This window comes from Carassius gibelio, chromosome B22, assembly GCF_023724105.1.
Source record: "Carassius gibelio isolate Cgi1373 ecotype wild population from Czech Republic chromosome B22, carGib1.2-hapl.c, whole genome shotgun sequence".
Taxonomy (NCBI): Eukaryota; Metazoa; Chordata; class Actinopteri; order Cypriniformes; family Cyprinidae; genus Carassius; species Carassius gibelio.
Window position 1 is genome coordinate 39,001,022 of NC_068417.1, and position 16,547 is coordinate 39,017,568.

General features: G+C 39.6%; 2 non-coding genes and 3 pseudogenes across 2 annotated transcripts; all 5 read right to left on the reverse strand.

Moving 5' to 3' along the window:
• Window positions 1-3,741: 3,741 nt before the first annotated feature.
• LOC128005403 (5S ribosomal RNA) lies at window positions 3,742-3,859 on the reverse strand. The gene has a single exon (XR_008178057.1). It is a non-coding gene; the product is annotated as a 5S ribosomal RNA (ribosomal RNA).
• A 221-nt stretch (window positions 3,860-4,080) lies between these two features.
• Window positions 4,081-4,199, reverse strand: LOC128007406 (uncharacterized; annotated as a pseudogene).
• A 654-nt stretch (window positions 4,200-4,853) lies between these two features.
• Window positions 4,854-4,971, reverse strand: LOC128007060 (uncharacterized; annotated as a pseudogene).
• A 221-nt stretch (window positions 4,972-5,192) lies between these two features.
• Window positions 5,193-5,311, reverse strand: LOC128006515 (uncharacterized; annotated as a pseudogene).
• Window positions 5,312-8,226: 2,915 nt separating this feature from the next.
• Window positions 8,227-8,345, reverse strand: LOC128000474 (5S ribosomal RNA). The gene has a single exon (XR_008173257.1). It is a non-coding gene; the product is annotated as a 5S ribosomal RNA (ribosomal RNA).
• Between the last annotated feature and the right edge of the window lie 8,202 nt (window positions 8,346-16,547).

Genomic DNA, 16,547 nt, shown 5'->3' on the forward strand with positions numbered 1-16,547 from the left:
CTTTAAACACCATCCATACATCTGCTACATAATTTCTATTTTTTGCCACGTTCCTCCTTTTCCATATTGCATTTTTTACTAAAACCATCAACAGATTAATCACTTTTTTGTTTGTAATATTTTCATTCAAACCAAACATTAAGATTGTATTCCAGTTGAAAATATCTTCATTCCCTCTTAAATCTTTCACTAGTTCTTTTGTTTTGTCAAAAAATTATTTCAGTTTTTCACAATATAGAAACAGGAGCAAGATCCCCTAATCCTCTTTAAAACAGACCTTACATACAGCATCTGGTTCCATTCGTATTTTGCACAATCTCTTTCCAGTAAAAATTACATTGTGTCTAATAAAATAGTCCAAAACTTCCAGGTCAGTATCTAAAAAAGCCCATCTTGTATTTTTCCATACATCCTTCTCTTGAATTCCATCGAAATGTCTTAACCAAAAATCATTGGCTTTTGGCTTTTTAAAAACAGACAAATTAAAATAATGATAAAACATTTTCACATTATATGATTTCAAACACACCTCTTTATCATTCAATTTTAAAAAACACTTCCATTTTATTCTCCCTGCTCCCACCATCTTGAATCATTTCCAACCAATCCTCTGGAATTTTACTTTTAACCTCTTCATATTGTTTTCTTAACATATCCACATTGTACTCTTCTTTTGCTTCTTCCATTGCATCTGTAATTACTTGTATGGCAACCCATTCTCACTCCAAAGGCGTCAAAAACCGAAGCATGGTCAAGCGCCCCTAGCGTCACTTTTATGATGCCAAATGTGCCTCTCGGCGTCGAATATCGAAGCACTACGACCTTCATTGCTTTCAGTGGGAAACTTTTGGCGTCAGAATTCGACACGACGAGGACATGAGATGTTTATCGCTATGAAATCACGTTCAAGAAGTCTCATTCAGCACACATCGCGATACTTGCTATCAGTTCCACAGTTTGGGTGAGTAGTCGTATATACGCTCTTTTAATGCCTTTTATAAATGTATTCTGTCTTATTTATTAATCAGATTAGTGCCATATGTTTAATGGCTGTATCATATCGGTCATCCGCGGCTGTCTTTGAGTTTCATTGCGTTTAAATAAATGAACACAGCTGCTAATTAGTGTGATTAAACTATATCTGCCACGTGACGTGCCATAGACCTTCAATCCGTTTTATATTATTATTAATTTCAGGATCAATGATGTAAGTTGTATTTGTAGTAAAATCATTGTAATCACGACTCTTACAATAGTAATAAATGAAATGTGAAGTTAAAACACAGTAAACAGGACATTAGTAACTGTAACTGTAGTTTTACTATGGTATATTAATAATCAATACAACAATACAATAATCACCAAACCAGCTGTTTGTATCACTGTAATGTTAGTGTTTTTATGTGCTTTTATATGACAGATATCACAGTAATCATATGTTCTGTACCATGCTTTTAATACCTTTTAATGTAAATCCAAAAAAAAAAAAAAAAAAAAAATCAAATTAAAAATAAATAATAAAACATGCATTTTTCCATTTTGCAGTTCATTCATATCAGTTTATATTTAAATATATATTTATATATATTTATTATATCTAAATATTTTGCTCACAGATCATTATTGACATTCTGTATATAATTAAATTTTATTTTCTCTCCCCTTTTTTTATTTTTTTGTATATTTTTAGCTGAAAAGACGTAAAGGAAGCCCAGTGGTGTTTCTGGAGAGCTATTCCTTCAGAAATGGAGAAGACAGAAAGCTGCGGAGGCAGATTTTTGCAGCAGTAAGTCTGTGATAGTTTGTCCCTTTTATCAAACATTCCTGCTGTTATAGATTGTACAGCATTTGTTGTTTCTTAAACTGTTGCACTGTCCAAATACCCACACTTGCCATCTTTGCACTTGACCACTTGATTACTTATTTGACGTCTTTCCTGTATTTGGCCTAGTGTTCAAGTGAGCATGATGACCACAAGTGTGTGTCGAACTTTTCATGACCTGATGACTGTGTTTCCCAATCCTGGTCCTGGAGAACCCCAGCACTGCATGGTTTTGGTGTCTCTCTTATCTGACAAACACACTTTTGAGGTCTTGGAGTCTTCACTGATGAGCTGATGAGTTGAATCAGGTGTGTTTGATCAGGGAGACATCTCAAATGTGCAGTGTTGGCCTTCTCCAGGACCAGGATTGGGAGCCACTGCCTTATGGGACACAGGTTTAGTGTGTGTTAAGGACGCTGTGCTTTGGCATTATTAAGACCGGGCAAAGTCTCGTTCACACACTCTCACGTACACACACTCTCAAGTGGCCAAGACTGCAAGTGTGGGTATCTGGACAGGGTCAAAGTCTTAAAAATGATCCCTAAACACAGTCGCACATCGCAGTCTTAATAATCCAGTTTAACACTTGTATGATATTGTACAAGCCCCAGGACGGTCTCATCTGACACTATCAAAAGAATTCATATGACTATAGCTTGCTATTAATTACTTGCTTTCTTGCTTTACTTGCTTAATTATACAGCATCTTTACAGAGGTGTAATGTACAAGTTGCACGTAATTAATAATATTTCCTTCCTTCTGTCTTACAGGATTTTTTTGAGATAATGCTGTTCTTCTTTTTCAGGTCTGAAATATCAAGCTCAACAGCTCACTCAAGAGCCAACCCTCACAAACCTTCCTAAAAACTAAAAGAGCTATTACTGAGTCTCAGCGAATCTTGCCATGATCAGCTCTTCCCAGGTACATTTGTTTAGAATATTTTTTAATCAACATTTACTCATCAAATGCTCTGACCTTAATCTTATTTTAAATTAACTTAATTATGTTTAATGAGCAATGTTAATTGCTTCCGAGATCAGACGAGATGGGGCATAGCCAGGTTGGTATGACCGTAAGCCAAGACTGCTGCAAAGAGAGGGCTATTTAAAGACCGACCAATGTAATCACCAGTACATTATATAAGTAGGAAAGAAAACCCAAAAGCTTAAAGCACCTGGTATTCCCAGGCAGTCTCCCACCCATGTACTAACCAGGCCCAAACCTGCTAATATTCAGAGATCGGGCATTGACTCTATTTTTTGGCAAAATTATTAGGCTGCTGCAAAGAGAGGGCTATTTAAAGACCAGCCAATCTAATCGCCAGTACATTATATAAGTAGGAAAGAAAACCCAAAAGCTTAAAGCACCTGGTATTCCTAGGCAGTCTCTCATCAAAGAACTAACCAGACCTAAACCTGCTAAGATTCAGAGATCGGGCATTGACTCTATTACTTAGTAAAATTATTATATACTAAGTGAAAAATGTCCAAAAAGCTTACAGCACCTGGTATTCCCAGGTGGTCTCCCATCCAAGTACTAACCAGACCTAAACCTGCTAAGATTCAGAGATCGGGCCATTGACTCTTTTTTTTTTTTTTTTTTTGTTATGGAAGATTATTATATAATTCGTGAAATTTTCCAAAAAGCTTACAGCACCTGGTATTCCCATGCGGTCTCCCATCCAGGTACTAACCAAACCTAAACCTGCTAAGATTCAGAGATCGGGCATTGACTCTATTACTTAGTAAAATTATTATATACTAAGTGAAAAATGTCCAAAAAGCTTACAGCACCTGGTATTCCCAGGCAGTCTCCCATCCATGTACTAACCAGGCCCAAACTTGCTAATATTCAGAGATCGGGTATTGACTCTATTTTTTGGCAAAATTATTATATACTAAGTGAAAAATGTCCAAAAAGCTTAAAGCACCTGGTATTCCCAGGAGTCTCCCATCCAAGTACTAACCAGGCCCAAACCTGCTTAGCTTCCGAGATCAGACGAGATCGGGCATAGCCAGGTTGGTATGGCCGTAAGCGAAGACTGCTGCAAAGAGAGGACTATTTAAAGACCAGCCTATCTAATCACCAGTACATTATATAAGTAGGAAAGAAAACCCAAAAGATTAAAGCACCTGGTATTCCTAGGCAGTCTCTCATTAAAGTACTAACCAGACCTAAACCTGCTAAGATTCAGAGATCGGGCATTGACTCTATTATTTGGCAAAATTATTATATACTAAGTGAAAAATTTCCAAAAAGCTTACAGCACCTGTTATTCCGAGGCGATCTCCCATCCAAGTACCAACCAGGCCCAAACCTGCTTAGCTTCCGAGATCAGACGAAATAGGGCATAGCCAGGTTGGTATGGCCGTATTTTTTGGCAAAATTATTAGGCTGCTGCAAATAGAGGGCTATTTAAAGACCAGCCAATCTAATCGCCAGTACATTATATAAGTAGGAAAGAAAACCCAAAAGCTTAAAGCACCTGGTATTCCTAGGCAGTCTCTCATCAAAGAACTAACCAGACCTAAACCTGCTAAGATTCAGAGATCGGGCATTGACTCTATTATTTGGCAAAATTATTATATACTAAGTGAACAATGTCCAAAAAGCTTACAGCACCTGGTATTCCCAGGCAGTCTCCCATCCATGTACTAACCAGGCCCAAACCTGCTAATATTCAGAGATCGGGCATTGACTCTATTATTTGGCAAAATTATTATGTACTAAGTGAAAAATTTCCAAAAAAGCTTACAGCACCTGGTATTCCCAGGCGGTCTCCCATCCAAGTACTAACCAAACCTAAACCTGCTAATATTCAGAGATCGGGCATTGACTCTATTACTTAGTATAATTATTATATACTAAGTGAAAAATGTCCAAAAAGCTTACAGCACCTAGTATTCCCAGGTGGTCTCCCATCCAAGTACTAACCAGACCTAAACCTGCTAAGATTCAGAGATCGGGCCATTGACTCTTTTTTTTGTTTTTAATGAAAGATTATTATATAATTCGTGAAATTTTCCAAAAAGATTAAAGCACCTGTTATTCCCAGGCGGTCTCCCATCCAAGTACTAACGAGGCCAAACCTGCTTAGCTTCCGAGATCAGACGAAATCGGGCATAGCCAGGTTGGTATGGCCGTAAGCGAAGACTGCTGCAAAGAGAGGACAATTTAAAGACCAGCCAATCTAATCACCAGTACATTATATAAGTAGGAAAGAAAACCCAAAAGATTAAAGCACCTGGTATTCCTAGGCAGTCTCTCATCAAAGTACTAACCAGACCTAAACCTGCTAAGATTAAGAGATCGGGCATTGACTCTATCTTTTGGCAAAATTATTATATACTAAGTGAAAAATTTCCAAAAAGCTTACAGCACCTGTTATTCCGAGGCGGTCTCCCATCCAAGTACCAACCAGGCCCAAACCTGCTTAGCTTCCGAGATCAGACGAGATGGGGCATAGCCAGGTTGGTATGACCGTAAGCCAAGACTGATGCAAAGAGAGGGCTATTTAAAGACCGACCAATGTAATCACCAGTACATTTTATAAGTAGGAAAGAAAACCCAAAAGCTTAAAGCACCTGGTATTCCCTGGCAGTCTCCCATCCAAGTACTAACCAGACCTAAACCTGCTAAGATTCAGAGATCGGGCATTGACTTGTTTTTTTTTTTTTTTTTTTTTTTTTTTAATGAAAGATTATTATATAATTCGTGAAATTTTCCAAAAGATTAAAGCACCTGGTATTCCCAGGCAGTCTCCCATCCATGTACTAACCAGGCCCAAACCTGCTAATATTCAGAGATCGGGCATTGACTCTATTTTTTGGCAAAATTATTATATACTAAGTGAAAAATATCCAAAAAGCTTACAGCACCTGGTATTCCCAGGCGGTCTCCCATCCAAGTACTAAGCAGGCCCAAACCTGCTTAGCTTCCGAGATCAGACGAGATCGGGCATAGCCTTTTTTTTTTTTTTTTTTTTTCAATAATTTCTTTAATACTTAACACATAGTCCTCATTCTTCAAAACCTCTGCATTTAAAACCCATACACCCGGCCCTCTTTTCACTGAACTCCAGTCTACTTGTATAAAAAGTGGTTTATGGTCACTTAAGCTTGATTCTACATATTTAATGTTACCGATAAAACCTTCAATGTTCCTTGTACATAAAATAAAATCAATCCTTGTCTTACACATAAAATTCCCTACTAATTGCCTCCATGAATATTCTTTATTTTTTTCATTTCTTTCTCTCCATACATCAATCATATTATTTTCTTCCATTAATAATTTCAGTTCTTTTCTTCCTTTATCATTTTTAAAAAACATTCCTTCACCAATTTCTAATTTACTGAAAACAGTATTAAAATCACCCATCATAATAACTTCTTTATGCTTTTTAAAAAAAATATCTTAATACATTAAAATATTCCTTCTTTTCACTCTCTACAGTCGGTGCATGAATATTAACTACAACATTTTTTTTCTCCTCAACTCCTCTTCCCAGCCTCCCATCACCATTGCTATAAAAAAACTCTCCACTCCACCTTTTCCTTATTTCAGTCATGTACTCTTCCCTCCAGTTAGTTTCTTGTAATAAAATAACATCCTCTCCTTTACACATTTCTTTCACTTTTTAAAATTTTCCTACGTTCGAAAGCCCTCTAGCATTAAAAGTAACAATTCTTAAAAGCATAAAACATATAAAAACATGCATAAAACCCATAAACTCAGTCCATCTCCTCCAAACCCTTTAGCAGCTCATACTTATTTGCACAATCAATCCCATCTTCTTTAAGCATTCTTTTTCTTGCAGTATCAAGATTGGGCATTACCTTTACAGATCTCCTTCTTTTCGATGATTTCCCCTGCGTCTTCTCATTTTCTTTTCCTTGTTCACACTCTTTTGTAGCATCATTAATTTCTACCGCCTCCATCTCCTTTTGCACACTGTCCGTCACATCCATCGGTGTACATACAATTCCCTCATGTTGTGCATCACGCAGTACTTTATTCCTTTCATCAACCAGTTCCACATTATCCAAAGCATTTTGCAAGCTGTCTGTCAAATCCATCTGTGTCCAAATTCCCCTATCCTGTTGTGTTTGTATGATCGGTTCGGTATACTCTTTCTGATGTTCTATATCCTTATTTAATTCCAGTCCTTCACCACGTACTCTTTCTCCAACGTCTCGCTGCTCGTTGTCTCTTTCATGCACCTGACCGCCCACCTGCTGCTGCTCCTCCTCCTCACCCTGCATCCAACACTCACACTTATTTAAAACCACCTCCTTCGGAAACCGCGCCTTTACATATCTTGTCCCATCCTCTAGACAGGTAGACGGGCAGATGCATGAAAGAGACAACATAATCTCTGTTTTGCAGTTTCTTTATCTCACAGTTCACTCCTTTAATTAACAATCCCTCAGTCAGTTCATCACAGGTTTCTTCTTTTTCCATTGTCAGTTCATATTCCTTTCCTTGTCTTGTCCTCAGTGCTAAGATTTTACCATATCCACATTTCTCCATCACCGCTTTAATAATATCCACAGCTCTCACCTCACTTACATTCTCCACATTCACAATCACAGTTGCCTCCTTTAAGTATTTCCTTTCACCACATGTATATCTTGCATCCTGATTTTTACCGTGTCCTGCTCGTTGTCGTTACTCCAGTCCAGTGTCGTTTGCCATGCGTCTCTCTCCAGCCAGTCCAGTGTTGTTTGCCATGCGTCTCTCTCCAGCCAGTCCGGTGTCGTTTGCCATGCGTCTCTCTCCAGCCAGTCCAGTGTCGTTTGCCAATAACCCATCCATTGTACAAAAACACCAAAAAAAACAATTAACCACCCTCCAGCCAGCAAGATGCTGCTGTTAGGTGGTTTAAAACTGGAAAACCACACAAAAAAATAACTAAAAGTCCAAAAACAACTCACAAAACAAACACTAACAGAAAAATCAAAATGGAGGAGAGCCTTCCTCACCAAACTGCAGCCAACACTTCCTGTAGCTCTCTAGCGCCCTCAGGTTGGTATGGCCGTAAGCGAAGACTGCTGCAAAGAGAGGGCTATTTAAAGACCAGCCAATCTAATCGCCAGTACATTATATAAGTAGGAAAGAAAACCCAAAAGCTTAAAGCACCTGGTATTCCTAGGCAGTCTATCATCAAAGTACTAACCAGACCTAAACCTGCTAAGATTCAGAGATCGGGCATTGACTCTATTATTTGGCAAAATTATTATTTACTAAGTGAAAAATGTCCAAAAAGCTTACAGCACCTGGTATTCCCAGGCGGTCTCCCATCCAAGTACTAACCAGACCTAAACCTGCTAAGATTCAGAGATCGGGCATTGACTCTATTTTTTGGCAAAATTATTATATACTAAGTGAAAAATGTCCAAAAAGCTTACAGCACCTGGTATTCCCAGGCGGTCTCCCATCCAAGTACTAACCAGGCCCAAACCTGCTTAGCTTCCGAGATCAGACGAGATCGGGCATAGCCAGGTTGGTATTGCAGTAAGCGAAGACTGCTGCAAAGAGAGGGCTATTTAAAGAGCAGCCAATCTAATCGCCAGTACATTATATAAGTAGGAAAGAAAACCCAAAAGATTAAAGCACCTGGTATTCCTAGGCAGTCTCTCATCAAAGTACTAACCAGACCTAAACCTGCTAAGATTCAGAGATCAGACGAGATCGGGCATTTTTTTTTATTTCTTTTATTAAAAATATTTCTGTACAAAAAGAAAAAATACATAAAATGTTTCACATTTAAATAATTCTTTTTATAGAAACCTCTCTTTCACAAAATAAATGCAAACATCTCAATTAAGGTTACAGTAAAGTTTCTAAGCAAACATAATCCTTTTCACCTGAAGAAAAAAAAAAAAAAACTACAAATTTATTTCCAGCCCATTCTGTGTTTTCAAAACATAAGGATTGTTATTTAGAATTAGTTTATCAAATACATAAATTGTACCTTCTTCTTTAAAATAACTTTCTAGTGTTCGTATATAATCTTCCAGTTTTTTCTTAAAATAAATCCATAATCCTAGTTTTTTGTTTTTGTCTCTTGCTATATTTCTCCTACACCATATTGCATATCTAGCTACAATTAAAAACAAATGTATAACATTTTATTATCAGATTTCTCATTCATTCCAAATAAAAATATAAAATTCCAACTCTCTTCATCTTCTATTACATCCATTTTTTCTCCTAACAAACTCTTAATCACATTTTTCATTTTGTCTCTGAAAAAAATCAGTTATTACATGATAAAAACATGTGCACAATTCCTTCATTTTTTTTCACAACAGACTTTACACAATGCATTCCCAGTCATTCCACATTTATACAACTTCTCTTCAGAAAAAATTATATTATGCCTCATATAAAAATCCAGGTTCTCCATTTTAACATCAATATGCCATTTTCTCAAATTTCTCCACAGAACTTCTTCCTCAAGGTTTATAAAAACATTTTTCCAAAATGCATTCCCAGCTGGTTCCTTAAAAACACTATTTCTAAACAAAACATAAAAAGTCCTAAGATGACTCACATGAAAAGGCTCCTTTTCTCCTTTTGCTTTTAAGAAAACCTTCATTTTATCATCTTCACTGTCTTGTCCTTGTTTTTCTATGTTTACTAACCATTCCTTTGGAATTGCCTCCTTTATTTGATCATATTGCTTTTTTAAAACATTCTTATTAACATGATTTTCAGTATTTTTCACTTCATCATAAATTGCTTGCAAAGGTAAAAAAACTTCCCTCACTTCATACAAAACATCCCTTATTGTTTTAAATCCAGCAATAATCCAATGTTTAAAAAATAATTATTTTCCTCTATATACAACATTCTCATTCAGAAACAATGGCTGTGTTAAAAACTCCAATCTCCTAATAGGTTTAATACATACATTTGGTAAAAATTCTGCCCATGCTTCTAAAACTTCTTTATAAAACTCCGGGATTCCTGTTATCATTGTAGGTTTTAATTTCATCCACAGAATATCAGGTGCTATTTTCATATGTCCGCATTTATTTAAAAACATTCTCATAAGTATTTTCCATTCAGCTTTATTCTCTTCATTTAAAAAAGTTTTCACAGTTTTAACTCTAAAGCTCTTTTTTTAAATTCTGGATCTTGCAGCCCTAACCCATCTTCTTATATGGCCCCTATTAGTGTATTATAAGAAATCCTAGATGGCTTAGAGCCCCAGAGAAAATTTAAAACATATTTTTTTAATCTTTTACTAATTCCCATAGGCATGGGTATCACACCCAAAACATACCACATGTTTGCCATCATTAATGCATTTATAACCAAAACCTTCCCTCTTAAAGTTAATTCCCTTCGTTTCCAATAATTTAACACTCTTTCCCTTTCAGTCGGTCACTCTCGACGCCACGTCGGATTACCGACGAATATGGGTTATCGCTTCGATAGACCAATCTACTTTGAGTGTAAAGCAATTATTGCATCCAGCTGCCGCTGATGACTGCGTGAGTATAAGAGGGCAGCAGGTGCAATGCATACCAGCTTTTCGCTTCAAAGCCGAGCGACAGTATCGTTCTGCTTACCTTGAACTGTGTCTACGGTGAACTGCGAGTTCAGCACGCTGTGGGAAGCTTCCTGTGTTGGCGGGCGCTACAGCGGCGGTCGTTCCAGTATCGAGTGGGTTGCACACTTCAGGCTGCACTATCCCCTGTCGTGTGGCAAGCGGCCATCTCCCCTGTGCGCCTCAGCACTGAAGAGCATTTCCTAAAAGAGCAAATTCTCTCTAAAAGAGCTTCACGGGTGCGTCTTTGTAAAGACGACGGATTGTCCTTTTAAGGATGCCGTTTCACCCGTGCGTTTCTGGGTGCGGTCGTTACCTGGCACCGGGTGATGGTCACGATCGCTGCCTCACGTGTCTGGGCGTCAAGCACGCTGAGGCTCAGAGGCTCCTGGGGCATATGGCGGCCGCGGCGGCACTTACACCGCTCGGCCTATTACTTATGAGACCGCTCCAGCACTGGCTTTATGGCCGAGTCCCGAGGTGGGCGTGGAAGTGTGGCAGTCACCGGGTCCAAGTTACACCGGCCTGTCGCCAAACCCTCACCCCGTGGTCAGATATTGCGTTTCTCCAGGCATTCTGTGGTTTACACGGATGCCTCCACCACCGGTTGGGGGGCCACGTACAACGGGCATGCAGTCTCAGGGGTTTGGATGGGCCCGCAGCTGCAGTGGCACATCAATTGCCTAGAGTTGCTAGCAGTACACCTTGCCCTGAACCGTCTCAAAGGTCTCTTACGAGGCAAGCATGTGCTGGTCCGAACGGACAACACTGCGACCGTTGCGTACATCAACCGACAAGGTGTTCTTCGCTCCCATCGCATGTCGCAACTCGCTCGCCACCTCCTCCTTTGGAGTCAGAAGGTTCTGAGGTCACTTCGTGCCGTTCACATTCCAGGCCTGCTCAATCGTACAGCCGACGAGCTGTCTCGAGCAATGCTCCCGGGAGAATGGCGACTCCATCCCCTGACGGTCCAGCTGATTTGGAGATGGTTTGGAGCCACTCAGGTAGACCTGTTTGCTTCCCCAGAGACCTCTCACTGCCAGTTATTCTACTCCCTGACCGAGGGTACTCTCGGCTCGGACGCACTGGCACACAGCTGGCCGCGGGACCTACGCAAGTATGCGTTTCCCCCAGTGAGCCTTCTTGCACAGACACTGTGCAAAGTCTGGGAGGACGAGGAGCAAGTCTTGCTAGTAGCGCCATATTGGCCTACTCGGACCTGGTTCCCCGAACTAGTGCTCCTCTCGACAGCCCCTCCTTGGCCGGTTCCTCTGAGGAGGGATTTACTGACTCAGAGACGGGGCACCATTTGGCACCCGCGTCCAGACCTTTGGAAACTCCATGTTTGGTCCCTGGACGGGACGCGGAGGTTCTAGGTGACCTGCCCCAAGAGGTAGTGAACACCATCACTTCGGCAAGAGCACCGTCTACGAGACACGCCAAAGCCTTGAAGTGGAACCTGTTCGTTGAGTGGTGTTCTTCTCACCGAGAAGACCCCCGAAGATGCCCGATTGCGGTCGTGCTATCCTTTCTGCAGCAAGGGTTGGAGCGAAGGCTGTCTCCCTCCACCCTCAAAGTCCAGGTTGCCGCTATTGCTGCGTACCATGACCCTGTGAATGGGAAGTCTTTGGGTAAGCATGACCTCATCATCAGGTTCCTTAGAGGGGCCAGGAGGTTAAATCCATCCCGGCCCCCCTGTATACCCTCTTGGGACCTGTCTCTAGTGCTTAAATCACTACAGCAGGGCCCATTCGAGCCTTTGCATTCAGTTGAGCTAAAGTTTCTTTCATTGAAAACTCTGCTCCTGCTTGCACTGGCCTCCATCAAGAGGGTAGGGGACCTGCATGCATTTTCGGTCGACGATTCGTGCCTAGAGTTCGGGCCGGCTGACTCCCAGGTAATCCTGAGGCCCCGGCCTGGCTACGTGCCCAAGGTTCCCACTACATCCTTCAAAGACCAAGTGGTGAACCTGCAAGCGCTGCCCCTGGAGGAGGCAGACCCAGCCCTGGCTTTGCTTTGTCCTGTTTGAGCATTAAGATGCTACGTAGACCGAAAGCAAAGCTTCATGGCCTCAGACCAGCTCTTTGTCTGTTACGGAGGCCGGCAGAAGGGGAATGCCGTCTCTAAGCAGAGGATGGCCCACTGGATTGTGGATGCCGTAACCCTGGCTTATCAGGCTCAGGATGTGCCCTGCCCGTTCAGGTTGCGAGCTCACTCAACAAGAAGTGTTGCATCCTCCTGGGCGCTGGCTCGTGGCGCCTCGCTGACAGATATTTGTAGAGCTGCGGGCTGGGCGACCCCTAACACGTTTGCTAGGTTCTATAGCCTTCGTGTAGAGCCGGTATCCTCCTGTGTTCTCACCTCAAATGGGTAGTGGCACTGAGAGGCCCCGGTTAGTGTTGGCTTGCTAAAACTGCTCCAGAGATCCTCCATCACCCTAGGCAGCTGGATGCGGCGGAACGTCCGGCACCAGACCTTCATGATGAATCCGTGAGAAACCATGGAAGGCTGGGTTCCATGTTGAGACCTAAGCGGTACTCGTATGTGTATAGTCCACGGTATAGTCTTAGAGCCCGTGTTTCCCCAGCAGACTTCTGCATTCCCAAGAGGGTTTTAATCACCTCAAATTTCTCCGTATACTCCTAAACGGATGCTATATGTGTATTTGCCTCCGAGACCTCCTTCGGGAAGGATGGGGCTTCCGCAGCGTCCCGGCTCCAAGCGGACCGGGTATGTTTTCCCAGTGTTATCCAATCTCACCCAGTGAGGTAGTGCTTTGACAATGGTGAGTGGAGCTACTTTTTCTGAGCCCCGGCCTACACCTAATAGGCGCGCAGACGGCTCGCACAGGGCACTGGAAGGGGCAGCACCCATGGCGCTTTGATAGGGATCCCATATTCGTCGGTCATCCGACGTGGCGTCGAGAGTGACCGACTGAAAGGGAACGTCTCGGTTACGTATGGTAACCCTCGTTTCCTGAAGGAGGGAACGGAGACGCCATGTCCCGTCGCCATGGTTGCTGTACCGCCGCTGAGCTGCCGGGTTCCCGGCTCGGCTCCTCAGCGAAAAACTGGTATGCATTGCACCTGCTGCCCTCTTATACTCACGCAGTGATCAGCGGCAGCTGGATGCAATAATTGCATGCCACTGTGCATTGGCTCGTTTAGTTTACACTCAAAGTAGATTGGTCTATCGAAGCGATATCCCATATTCGTCGGTCATCCGACGTGGCGTCTCCGTTCCCTCCTTCAGGGAACGAGGGTTACCATACGTAACCGAGACGTTCCATTTCACCCACCACTTCATCCCACATCAAATCTCTCACCATTTTCTCATTTTTCCCAATCCTCACACCCAAAATTTTCAAGCTCTCTTCTTCTTTAAATGGATACATTTTTTGAATTTTTTCAACTTTTCCTATACTCATAATAACCGTTTTTTGTTGATTTATCTTAGCTCCAGAACCTCTACAGTATTTTTCTATTATGTCCATTGCTTTAACTACACTAGCCACATCTTGCACTATTATAGTCGTATCATCTGCATATTGATATACTTTCTGCAACTCTCTATTTTCTTCTGTGTCTATTCCTCTAATTTCTTTATCTTCCGTTATTGCCAACCCTAATGCCTCTGCCACTAAACTGTACAGCAAAGCTGATAATGGACAACCTTGTCTAATAGATCTAGTTAAATAAAAGGTCTCTGTTAAAAAAACATTGCACTTTACTTGACTTGTAGAATCTTTATATAAAATCTTCAACCACTTAATAAAATTTTCACCAAAACCAAACTGTTGTAATATTCTAAACAAATACTCATGTTCAACACGGTCAAAGGCCTTTTCTAAATCAAGACATATTACATATCCACTTTTTTTTCAGAGATCATGTAACTTACAACATCTCTTATACTACTAATAGTATCTGTAATATCTCTTCCTGGTATTGCATATGCCTGGTTTGTTTGTATTATATTTGGTAAAATTTTCTTCAATCTGTTAGCTAAAATATTTGATAATATTTTAAAATCTGTATTTAACATAGTTATTGGTCTATAATTTTTAAGATCTGCAATGTCCCCTTTTCTTTTATAAATTAATTTTACTAATCCTATCCCCATAAAATAACTGGTTTCTTCCTTTTTAAAAATTTCGTCATACACATCTTTTAATATTGGTGTCATTACATTTCTAAAAACCTTATAAAATTCACTTGGAAGACCATCTTTTCCTGGACTTTTACCATTATTTAGCTGCATGATTGCTTCATCTATTTCTTCTTTTCCAATTCCCCTTTCACATAATTTTTTATCTCCATTATCTATCTTTATTTTGATTTTCCCTACCAGAAATTCAATGTCTTCTCTACCCACTCCTTCCCTTTTAAACAAATTTTCATAATAATCTTTTATTTCTTTTAAAATTTCTTCTTTTTCTTTTACCTTTCCTCCTCCTTTTCCTATTAATTATTTAATCATTCCTGCTCTCTGTCTGTTTTTTTTCCATATTAAAAAAGAACCTTGTACATTTTTCACCTTCCACTAAGTATTTTGCTTTACTTCTTATCATTCCTCCTTTATATTTTTTGTCTTCTATGTCCTTTATTTTTTCTTCCAACATTACAGTTTTCTGTAAATTGACAAACCTCCTTACTTAGCTCATCTCTTAATTCTATTCTTATTTCTTTTTCTTTTCTTTTTTTAATTTTCTGTATTATTTTAGTATATTCTCTTGCACATTTTCCAATGTCATATTTTAAATTATCCCACCAAATTCTCTTTTCATCCTTATACATCTGATTTCCTTTTCCCTTCTTTATTAATACCTCTATTTGTTCCTTAAAATTGTCATCTTTTAAAATCTCAGTGTTTAACATCCATATTCCCGGCCCTCTTTTAAAATTATTCATATCAACTTGTATACATACAACTTTATGATCACTTAACATTGTTTCCTTGTAATATATAGTATCTATTATCTTCAACATTTCCCTTTTACTTATCAAGAAATCTATTCTACTTCTGCATATAAAATTCTTCAACGCCTGTTGCCTTGAAAATTCTCGTATCCCTTCGTTTCTTTCTCTCCAAACGTCCACAAAGTTATTTTCTTCCATTAGACTTTTTAATTCCTTCCTTCCACTATCAGATTTAAAAACCATCCCATCTGCAATATCCATCTTGCTAAACGTAGTGTTAAAATCCCCCATAAAAAAATTTGATCTACTACACAAAAGTTTCAACTTTTCAAATTTCCCTTTTTCTAGTAACCCTCTTACATTAAGTGTTGCAATTTTCAAAAACATAATACATAGCAAAGTACATATTATTCTGAACATTCATCAACTTTTCCCAGCTGCATTAATACCTCAAAACTATTTTCACCATAGTCTCTTTTTTTTTAAATACTTTCTCTTTCAGTTCCTTTTTTTAAATTATATGTCTCTTTTGTACATTCTCTAAATTTGGTTTTACCTTTAGTTGTCTTCTTCTTGTTATTGTAACCTTTTCCCAGTCATTTTTGTTGTCTTCTTTTCTTCCTAGCGTTGCTTTCTCTATCATTTGCATTTCCTGCCTTTCCTTTTCCTCCTCTCTTGTTTGTTTCAAGATTTCCGTTTGTATTCCATGTCCTTCTTCCTCTTGCTCTTTTTCCATTTCTGTTAGTCCTTCCTTTAAAACTTCACATGCTTCTTCATCCGTTACGGTTACCTCATACTCATTATTTAATCTTGGTCTTACCGCTAACACTTTACTCAGTCCAACTTTTTCAATCACCGCTTTTATCACATCCTCCACCCTTCGATCTCTTACTTCTGTAGTATTAACAATTACTGTGGCCTCCTTTGAGTAATGCTTTTGTTGTTCATTATCTTCCATCTCATTCCTTTGTCTTCTCACCTCACTTGTCTCTGTCAATTTCCTTTGCTTTATTCTTTCTCCAGTATCTTTTTGAAGTTCTTTACTGTTGCTTTTTTCCTCAGCCATGTCTTTGCCATTGCCATGTTGTTCCTCCATAATCAAAACTTTAAGAGCTTTAAAGCTCCTTTGGCTCTAAGCAGTAAATTCTGCTCAGGGCCCTTAAAAAATAATAAAACAAACCAAGAAAAAAATAAATATTTAACTAAATACAATATAATATAAGACAAACCAAAAACAAACACATG